We start from the raw sequence: 10,143 nt of genomic DNA on the forward strand, positions 1-10,143 counted from the left end.
ATTACTTGGAGAACCTTAATCTGGCCCCTAAGATCAAGTGGGTGGGTTTGGTTTCTTGTTACCAATGTAACCTCTTTCAGTAAGCCTTAAAAAGATAATTTGTGTGAATGCTTGTTTTGCATTGCACACCAATACAGTTCACAGATAATACATTTATATAAGAAACAAGAGGCACACATAGAATCCCCTTGTTTTTTGAAGTGCAAATACACTATTCAAAATACAAACACACATCTATAAAAATACTTAGTCAGCATTAGCTAAAAGTGTTTCATTTCAATATATGGTAGGAATTTAGTATAAAGGTTTTGAAAAATAAGCTTGTCCTGTTCCTCATTTCACAAATGACAAAACTGAGGCCCAGAAAAAATTAAACTATCAGTTCACTGTCTCAAAGCTTATTAAAGACAGAACAGGGACTAAAAATTGGGTTTTCTGGTACTATTCCAATTTTTCATCACTGTGTATTTTTAACAGCCATCTGCCAGAATGTATTTTTAAAATATAATGTTCTTAATTTTTAAGGTAGCAATCAATAATTGACAACAATTCAAAAATATAGTGAAGCACAAATTAGGGTAAATTATCATGTAATCTTTTCATACAGAAGTGATCATTGCTAATTTATATATATCCTTCTAATCACCTTTCTATAGGCATATACTGTATTTTTAAAAGACAGAGACATAACACTTATTTTTTTAAATTTTTTTTATTGTTCAAATACATTTGTCTCCATTTTCCCACCACCACTTTCCTACCAGGAAATGGGTCCTTTTTGTTCATGGGTCCTTTACACATGTTCCTTGAGTTGACCCTTCCCCTTTTCCCTGTTACCCCTCTCCCTTCTTTCTTCTTTTTACTGTTGGTTTCACTGTATTATTTTTAACTCCCTTTTAGTACTTTTTTCCCTTTAGTACTGTATTGAAAATATAGGTTCTTTTTTCCTTTTAGTACTGTATTGAAAATATAGGTTCTGTGTCATTAAATGTGCACCTACAGCACCATCTTATCAGCATCCTTATCTCCCTGTGGCTTTTGTACACAGAGGCTCAATAACCTTGACTCTCAAATTTGTTCTGTCCTGAATTTTTCCTGCCTAATAGGTCAGCCTCAATTTGCTCCAGACACAATTCTACTGAGTCTCTGGACTAAAAAGTAAAAAACCACCTTAGTCACAGTGTAATTAAAAGAAGCCAAAGGTCACAGTTCTTAGACATCAGGAAAGATGCTCAGTGTTGTTTATAAGAGAAATGTGTATTAAATCATAATTACCCCTTTTCATTTGTTAAATTGGAAGAGATCAATTTAACTCTCATCTGTTGCTCAATATAAAGAAATTTGGCAAAATTTGTTAAAATCACAAGTATACACATCTTTCAATTTAGCAATACCTTTCTAACTCTAGAAAATAGTGTTCATATTTTATCTTTCCAAATGCAATATGTGCTTGCATTTAATAATTGCAGCACAGTTTCTAATCAAGAAATACTGGAAACCTCTTAAATATCCATAATGAGGGAATTGGTGGTTTATCCATTGAATACCAAACCACGTGGCCACAAAGAAGATGAGGAAGCCTTCTGTGTACTGATGTGAGCAAGCTCCAAGAATTCTGGTTAAATGAGAAAAGCAAACAACAGGATAATACATAGAATGTGTTGCCATTTGTGTAAGGTTAAAAATATATTGACTTTCTCAAGAATACTAGAGATCTTTTGTCATTCAGAATCTTGAGTGCCATGGAAACTGACACCCTTGAACAGATAGCAACTTGGGTCCAAGTTGTGGCAATCTCCATAAATTAGCAACATACAAGTTCTGCTTCTCATGTCACCTGCGTTGTTTACACACCAGTTAGTTTTTTACTTTTTCCCTACCGATGTCTGATTTATTTATTTATTTATTTATTTATTGTTCAAATACATTTGTCTCCACCTTCCCACCACCACTTTCCCCTGGCCCCCCACCCACCTCCCTCTCTCAATCTTTCCCCACTTTGGTTTTATCCACGAGTCCTTGATATATGTTCCTTGATTTGACCTTTCCCTTCCCTTTCCCTGCCCACCCCTCCATCCTTCCCTCTTGACTCTGTTAGTTTCATTTTTCTTTCAATGTCGCTGGTCATATTTTCCTTGCATCTTTGTTTTGTTGGTTAGGTTCCACTTATAGGTGAGATCATATGGTATTTGTCTTTCACCCCCTGGCTTACGGTACGTTTACACAATGTAATACTACTCAGCAGAAAGAAAAAAAAAGAAAAAGAACTACTACAGATGTCTGCTTTTCTCATCAAGGAGACTGGGCAAATTTAATAGTGTTTAAGGCTAGAAAAAGGTAGTTTCTGTATTAGGATAATAGTTTGATTCTCTAAATCAATGCTTGTCTTTGGTCTTTTATAAACAAACTCTGTGACATGAGTCCTAAATTAGCTCATAGGTCTCTAAACAAATAAAAAGGTTGAAAATAAACAGAAAGCACTGTCAGAATCTTAACTGCTGCTCATTATTGGGTATTAATGATTCAGAAAGAGGAGGTATCCTACAAATGGAGACTGAGCAACTGAGGCAGGGAAGCCTAGACTTAAAACCTGGTTTTACCTTAGAGAATAGGAAAGTGACTTCGCTGATGCCTTTTGTGGTCACACACACATTTTCCAAGATGTCTCTGACCTTTAAAGAGGAAAGCCATAGTCTTCTGTTACAAGAGAGTCCAACCATCCACAGCCAATTACTATCAGCTCTGTTCTGCAAAAGACTGGCCCTTGAGTTAGAGCCCCAGGCCTGCCACTGTCCTCCAATTACTATAGCATTGTTTCCTCCATTTACATTATCCTTCTTGTGCACAGACTGCAATGTCTTCTGCATATTTCTACATTCCACTAGGAGAGCTGGAGAGACAGACAACACCATGAGATGGCTCAGCCAGCTTTTCAGAGCTTTAGTGTTCTTAAAGTTTATCTTGTTTGGTCTTTAACGTATTTTTTTATCCTTCTTGCTAAGGGCAAGAAACTCAAAGCCCAAGTGCTTCAAGATTCAGATTTGCCTTAACCTTCTGATGTCTTATGGAAAATACTGTCAAGATCCCTTCCATAACCTCTCAGTACTCACCTCTATACTATGAAAGCAAATACCAGTGATTCTCTTCCTGCAGGCTCATTTCTTAGCTATGTTCAGAGAAAGTCAAAAGCACCAGAGTCAATATCTCTGGAATCATCTTTAACCAATGATGAATGGGGATCTGGTCACTTAAAATCTCAGTTTTCTCAACTTTCCTTGTGATACCTTAGGTAAGTTCCCTGGCTGCACTACACTCCAGTTGGCCAAAGAGGTAACTTGCTTGATCAAATGCAGCAGTGATGTGATATAGTACTAGGAATAATCCTAGTTAATAGTACATATCATCTAATACTGGATCTTTTTTAAAAACAAAAGAAATTTAAATTCATGAAGAACATAGCTGGTGAAAAAATAAGAGAATTCTTTGAAGAGTCAAATCTAAGAAGCAAGCAATGTTTGTGCCAACATTTTCTCTGTGGTTATCTCTGATGTCAAATACTCTTGAGTATAGACTAGGGGCAAAAAAAAACTTTGCTAACAGAAGGGAGAGTGGTAATCTACTCATGTCTTGGTCTTGTCAGTGAAGGAACATTAATAATAACTATACAGAAGAAAGAAAAAAGAAAGAAAGAAATTCCTACCTTTTGCAACAACATGGATGGAGCTGGAAAATATTATGCTAAGTGAAATAAACCAGTCAGTGAAAGATAAATTCCATACAATCTCACCTATAAAAGGAATCTAATGAACAAAATAAACTAATGAACAAAACAGAACCACAAGCATGGAAACGAAAACAGACTGACAGTGACAAGAAGGGAAGGGGGAGGGGAGTAATGGTAGAAAGAAGGGAAGGGACTAGACAAAGAACACGTATGAATGACCCATGGACATGGACAGCAGTGTGGGAATTGACTTTGGGAGCAGGTAGTGTAATGGGCTGAGAGTGGCATAAGGGGAAAAATTGGAACAAGTATAATAGAATAATAATAAAAGACATAATTAAAAATAGATTAAAAATAATAATTTTTAAAAGAAACTTGCTTAGAAATATGTGGTCATAAGCCACCATCACTTGCCAGAATTTATGTAACCCATGTGTCCTGAAATAATCCAAAGCCTGATGTAAAGTGTTTCTGGGTTCATAGTATCTTAATCAGTTGGTAGAAACAAAGATACCTCTTTTTCAGAGGACTGTTAACTCAAATATCCAAAGCACTCCCAGAGATGAAATTCTAAAAGAAATGAGCTTTCCCTGGCCAGTGTGGTTCAGCTGGCTGGAGCATCGACCTGTAAACTGAAAGTCATGGGTTCAATTCTCTGTAAGGGCACATACCTAGATTGCGGGTTCAGTCCCGGGTCAGAGCATATATGAGAGGCAATCAATCAATGTTTCTGTCTCACATCAATGTTTCTCTCCCTCTCTCTCTTCCTTCCTCTCTCTCTAAAATTAATAAGCATGTCCTTGGGTGAGGATTAAAAATAATAATAATGAAAAAAGAAATGAGGTTAAATCAAATATCAAAGCACATATGGGACACAAGCTATCATGAGTGAGCATGAAGAAAAACAATAAACAAGATAATCAGACTGATACTGACCTGAGATAATAGAATTAACAGAAACAGAACATGACATAAATACGTTTAATAAATGTGCAGATATGAGACAGAAGGAAATATGATAAAAAAAATAAAAGACATTCAAAACTGAGTAAGAAAAGAATCAAATGAACTTCTGAAGAAAACTGTCATAATTAAAATAAGGAATTCATTTGAAACGGAAAACAGCAGAATAGACACATCTGAGCTAAGACTTTGTGAATGGGAAAATGCATCTGAACAAGGGTACCCAACAATGTGCAAACGTAGCACAGAGAGACAGTTGATAAAGGATAAGGTGAAAGGTCTAATGTGCGATCAAGTTTCTTTAAAGAAAATTAACAACCAACATCTGAAGAAATAATACCTGAGAAATTTTTAGAACTAATGAAAAATTACATTAATTCTCACATTTAGAAAGTACATTGATCCTGAGCAGGATAAATAAAAAGAAACCTGTATGTAAATATATCCTAGTAACCATATAATTCTATATTTTTCTTTAAAAAATCTAAATAGCCAGGGAAAAAGACAAATATATCATGATTACAAAGAGAGCTGCTATATCAATGACAATAGAAGGTACACACTGTGAAATAAAGTTTTTCAAAGTGCTAAAAAAAATTTGTCAGCATAGAATTATACAGCCAGTAAAAATAAATTTGAAAGAAAAAAGTTATTAACTAAAAAAATTTACGAACAAAATGAAGAAATTTCTACCAATAGGCTTTAACTACAGAAATGTCAAAAGATAAATTTTAAAAATAAAAAAGTGATGACTGAAAAATCTAAGATGTAAGAAAGAATGGTAAGCAAAGAAAATGATAAACATGTCATGGGATATTATTGAAGTTAAAAAATAAAATTGAATGAAAATCCTTGGCAACAATAGTATAGAAATCAGGAAGAGATTGGATGTAAAATATTCTAAAGGAAAGTCTTATTTTGTTTTGGAGAAATGAAAAGATTATGCTCAGTTTTCAACTTTATTAAGCTATATTAGATAAGTACACTTGATTTTCTGGGTTACATGAAGAGCTCTTCCAGGCATGAGGAGACTCTGTTTCTGAATCTAGATTCTGGTTACATGAGTGTGTTCATTTTGAGGAAAACCAGTAAATGTGCTCTTGTGATACGTGCATTAACTTATATGTAAATAATATAGCATTAAAAATTTAAACTATAGGGAGGGAACTATCTAGGGTAACCATGGAAGTAACAGAAATAAAATATATTTAATAGGACATATAATTGCCCAACCAAAAGAGGAGAAAAGTGAATTAGAGGAACATACACACAATCCAAAAGAAGACAAGGTAAAAAGAAAAGCCAAATAAAAAGAAACATGAAATGGTAAAGTTAAAAAGAAAATGTAAAACAGTATAATAAAAGAGAATTCAAATATATCTATAATCATAATCAATATAAATTTTGTTAAAAGACAAAAATTTACAGACCACCATATGATCTTTTAAAATGTCAAGCCAATGGCATTTATAAACATACCTAAAACAAATGACATATGCAATTACTAACTAAAGGAAACTTGGTATAGATATATTAATATTACATGAAATAGACTTTCTTGACAAAGTATTATTCAGAGGTAAAAATGGGGCACTGGAAGTTGGTAAAAGTATCAATTCACAAAAGCATTACAGGATTTCTAAATTTATATGATATTAATAAAATAGCTCTAAAAGAAATACATTTGTCAAAAGACTGAAAGAAATGAGCAAATCTACCATACTAATGGAAGATGTTTAACTCTCTTTTCCCTATAATTTAATGGTCAAGAAGAGAGGGGTGGAAAGCATAGGATAAAACAGGTTTGAATAACAGCAAGCACAGAAACTTCCTCTTAAAAAATATACCACCCTTGGAAGAAACAAAAACCTTTTTAAAACATGATTTCTATACCTGAGAAGACAACAAGAACACCTAGATATCTCTGGATGAACTTGTTTAGAATAGTCTTTTAAAACAAAAGAAACCACTTATAGGTGAGATTAGATAGTATTTGTCTTTCATCCACCTGATTTATTTCACTTAGCATAATGCTTTCCAGTTCCATCCATGCTGTTGTGAAGGGTAGGAGTTCCTTCTTTCTTTCTGGTGTGTAGTATTCCACTGTGTAAATGTACCATAGTTTTTTGATCCACTCATTTACTGATGGGTACTGAGGTTGCTCCCAGCACTTGACTACTGATCTCACTTATAAGTGTAACCTAATCAACAAAACAAACAAGTAAGCAAAATATAACCAGAGTCATTGAAAAAAAAGAAGAAAGTGACAGTAGCAGAGGGGAGGAGGATAATGGAGGAAAGAAATGGAAGGGTCATCAAGGAATAGTTATAAAAGACCCATGGACAAAACCAAAGAGCAGTAGGATTGAGGGAGGGAGGAGGGGGTGGTGGAAGGCAGTGGTGGGAAAATGGAGACAACTATCCTTGAACAACAATAAAAATAAATAATTTTTTAAAACACCCTGTGGATTTCTTTTCTGATTCCAAAATCAATGCAATAAGTGTAAATAAAATTACAAGGTATAGTAAATGCACTGTTAGCCATTTGCTCTTCCTTAGACTCCTTAATTTCGACTCTAAGGCAGGAAGTGTTTTTAATAAGTCTGTATTGAAAAGATTACATACATTATCAAACCCAGTGCAGGTGACCACAGACCTATTATTTAATTAGACCTCTCCACTCTGCTTTGATGCCTGGAAAATCACTGGTTTGAAATTGTACAGGAAATAAGCCAGGTCAATGTATTAGCTAAGGTTACAGGATACAATAAAGAGATGGTTTTCTTCTATCTAATTAGAGGGTGAATTTAAGAGCAGGATAATAACTGAACAAATACTGTTTTTATTAATTGGAACTTTCCAAAACCCCTCCTTGAGCAAAAGTCTGGATATGCATGAGGCTGTTAGAGGTCAAAAACTTAAGTAAAAGAGAAAAATGAGATAACATGGAGAGGGGGGTGTATGTTCCAGTGTCCATTTAGAGGCCAAGGTGAGAACAGATCCACTGGTTTCAGATCACATGCCCTGGTTCTCTCCCTCTTTTCTCTAATAAGCAAAGCACAATAGAAGATCTGGCAAAGTATTAGTCATTTTGCAACCCAACAGTGAGCCACTTACAAAGGGTTTGCTGTCTTCTTTTAGAGGACTTCCAAACATGGAGACTCTTCAGAGGTCAGTATATTAGTTTTCCATAAGAAATAACTTCTTATAGAACACAAATTTATTAGGTTAAACTTTTTTTTAGTCAGAAGTTCAACACGGGTTCACAGCTAGAATTAAGTGCTGTGTTCCTTTCTGGTGGTTCCAAGGGAGCATTCCTTCTCCTTGAGCATTTGGTTGACAATTCAGTTCCTTTTGATAGTAGGACTAAGATTTCTTGCTACCTGTCAGCTGAGACCTGTGCCCAGATTGTTAGCACATGGTCTCCTTGCTCCATCTTCAGAGCCTACAAATCTCTACTCCTTCTATTTTCTCTCTCTCTCTCTCCAGCTGGAAAATGTTCTCTACCTTTAGTAACTTATGAGGCTAAATTGGGGCCACCTCAATAATCTAGGGCTCTCTCCTTTCTCAGGATTCATAATCTTAATCATACCTGTAAATTTTCTTTTTCCATCCAGGTAAGGTAACATATTCACAAATTCTGGGGATTAAAGTGGGGACATCTTTGAAAGACCTTTATTTTGCTAACCAAAGTAAGATAAAGGGATGGTTCTAGCACATTTTAGATCACACCATTTGGAGACCACATTGACACTTGAAACTGCAGAAAAGTCCTTTATTGATCTGGGAGCCCTTCTGGGAAAAAAGTAGGAACGTGGTTCTATTCCGCACTCTTTTCCTTTTTTCTCTATCTCCCACTCCCCAGCTTTGGGGTCCAAACCCTGGGTTGAGGAAAAGCCAGAAAGATAGAGTATTCTTTACTGGGCTATGGGTTTTTGCATTCACTGACCTGACCAATATTTAAAGAGCTCTTTTATGGGTTCTTTAGTGATACCCTATAGGATCTCTCTCTCCTACAGCCCTCTAGAGAAAGGAAAGTACATCTTTATTAAGGTGGTCAAGTGCACCCCTCTTTTGGTGTGTGGACATTCAGCAGAGTGTGTCCAGCATATTTCTGCTGAGATCTCCTTACCACTTCAGCCACACACAGATCTCTTTCTCTCATGACCTGCTTGGTCCATGAGAAACATTGTACTCTCTCCACTTTTCTGAGCTGCCTATGATGGGAAGGAATAAAAGAAGTCAGCTTTCAAGGCTCAAGCATATGGTGGTAGGTGGAGGTCTGACTGGAGATTCAACAGTATGAAATGGGATTCTGTGAAAAGTTGGAGACAGCAATTAAGAGTGTGGAGGAATCAGCAAGTCAAGTACCCAATGAGGCCTAAGACTACATCTTGTCTCAGTTGGGCTTCCACAGAAGGGGAGATGAGAATTTGAAGGCAAGTTAATTACCTGGACAGTTCCTTCAATACTAGCAAGAAAATGGGGACACAATATAAAGAAGGGAAGCGAGCCTATAAAATATGTGTTGTTAAGTCAGCTATATAATGGGCAACTGAAATTTCGTGCCATGGGCCAGCCTGAGGAAACTGGAATCCACCTCAGAGCTACCTCACCTGAGGTACAAGGGAGTGAGCATTTGTACACCCTCTCCTGTCACTCATCTGTTGAGTGTCCTCCTGGGGGTCATTTAATACCTAGGCACTTATAGTTTGTGAGAGCAGAATAGCTATTTAAAATGTCCCATCACAGAGATGCAAGAGAAATCATTTTAAGTCATCAGCTGCACACTGACATAAGTAGAGTTTCAGCCAGACAAATGGGGGCCCAGGTAAAATGAAAGGGGAGCTTAGAAAAAAAGCATGCATGGTTTTCTTGAGCCCTAATCTCTTTAGAGAAAAAATTATTTTTTAAAATCAGCAGAGGGATGAATTTAGAAGCAGAAAAGTTCTTAAAGTTGAAAGATACAGGGTTCACTGTAACTAGGGAGTCAAGGCTATCACATAAACAACAGCATTAGAAACCAGCATATAAGAAGAGCTCATTTACGTGACATAAATGAGAGTAAGTGTTGTGGGGAGTTGAAGAGGTAGAAGTGAGAAAAGCCTTTAAAATGGAGAAAGATGGTATCTTGCTGTTTTTTAAAAGATGGGTAGGAATTAACAGAATTCTACTCAAAATTTGCTTTGGTAACCTCTTTCAGCTGTGATGTTTAATTAAAGCTAGGAGGAAAGTGAAAGAGAAAAGTGAACGTGTCAACATGTGAGGGCAAGGGGCATCTCTGAAGGTACATTATAAACATGGCCTTGGGGATGTCCCCTGATCATGTGAAGAACGCTGTTGAAGAGCTTGGGCTTGCTGAATGCTGAGATTGCCTCAGAGAAAGGGTCCTAAGGGTGTTATTTCAGGGCTGAAATGACTTTTTCAGCTCCTTCTTAATTTGCTGTAGACTGGAC

Source organism: Pteronotus mesoamericanus, unplaced genomic scaffold (genome assembly GCF_021234165.1).
Source record: "Pteronotus mesoamericanus isolate MK-2021 breed Mesoamerican mustached bat unplaced genomic scaffold, CSHL_Meso_final contig_25, whole genome shotgun sequence".
Lineage (NCBI taxonomy): Eukaryota > Metazoa > Chordata > Mammalia > Chiroptera > Mormoopidae > Pteronotus > Pteronotus mesoamericanus.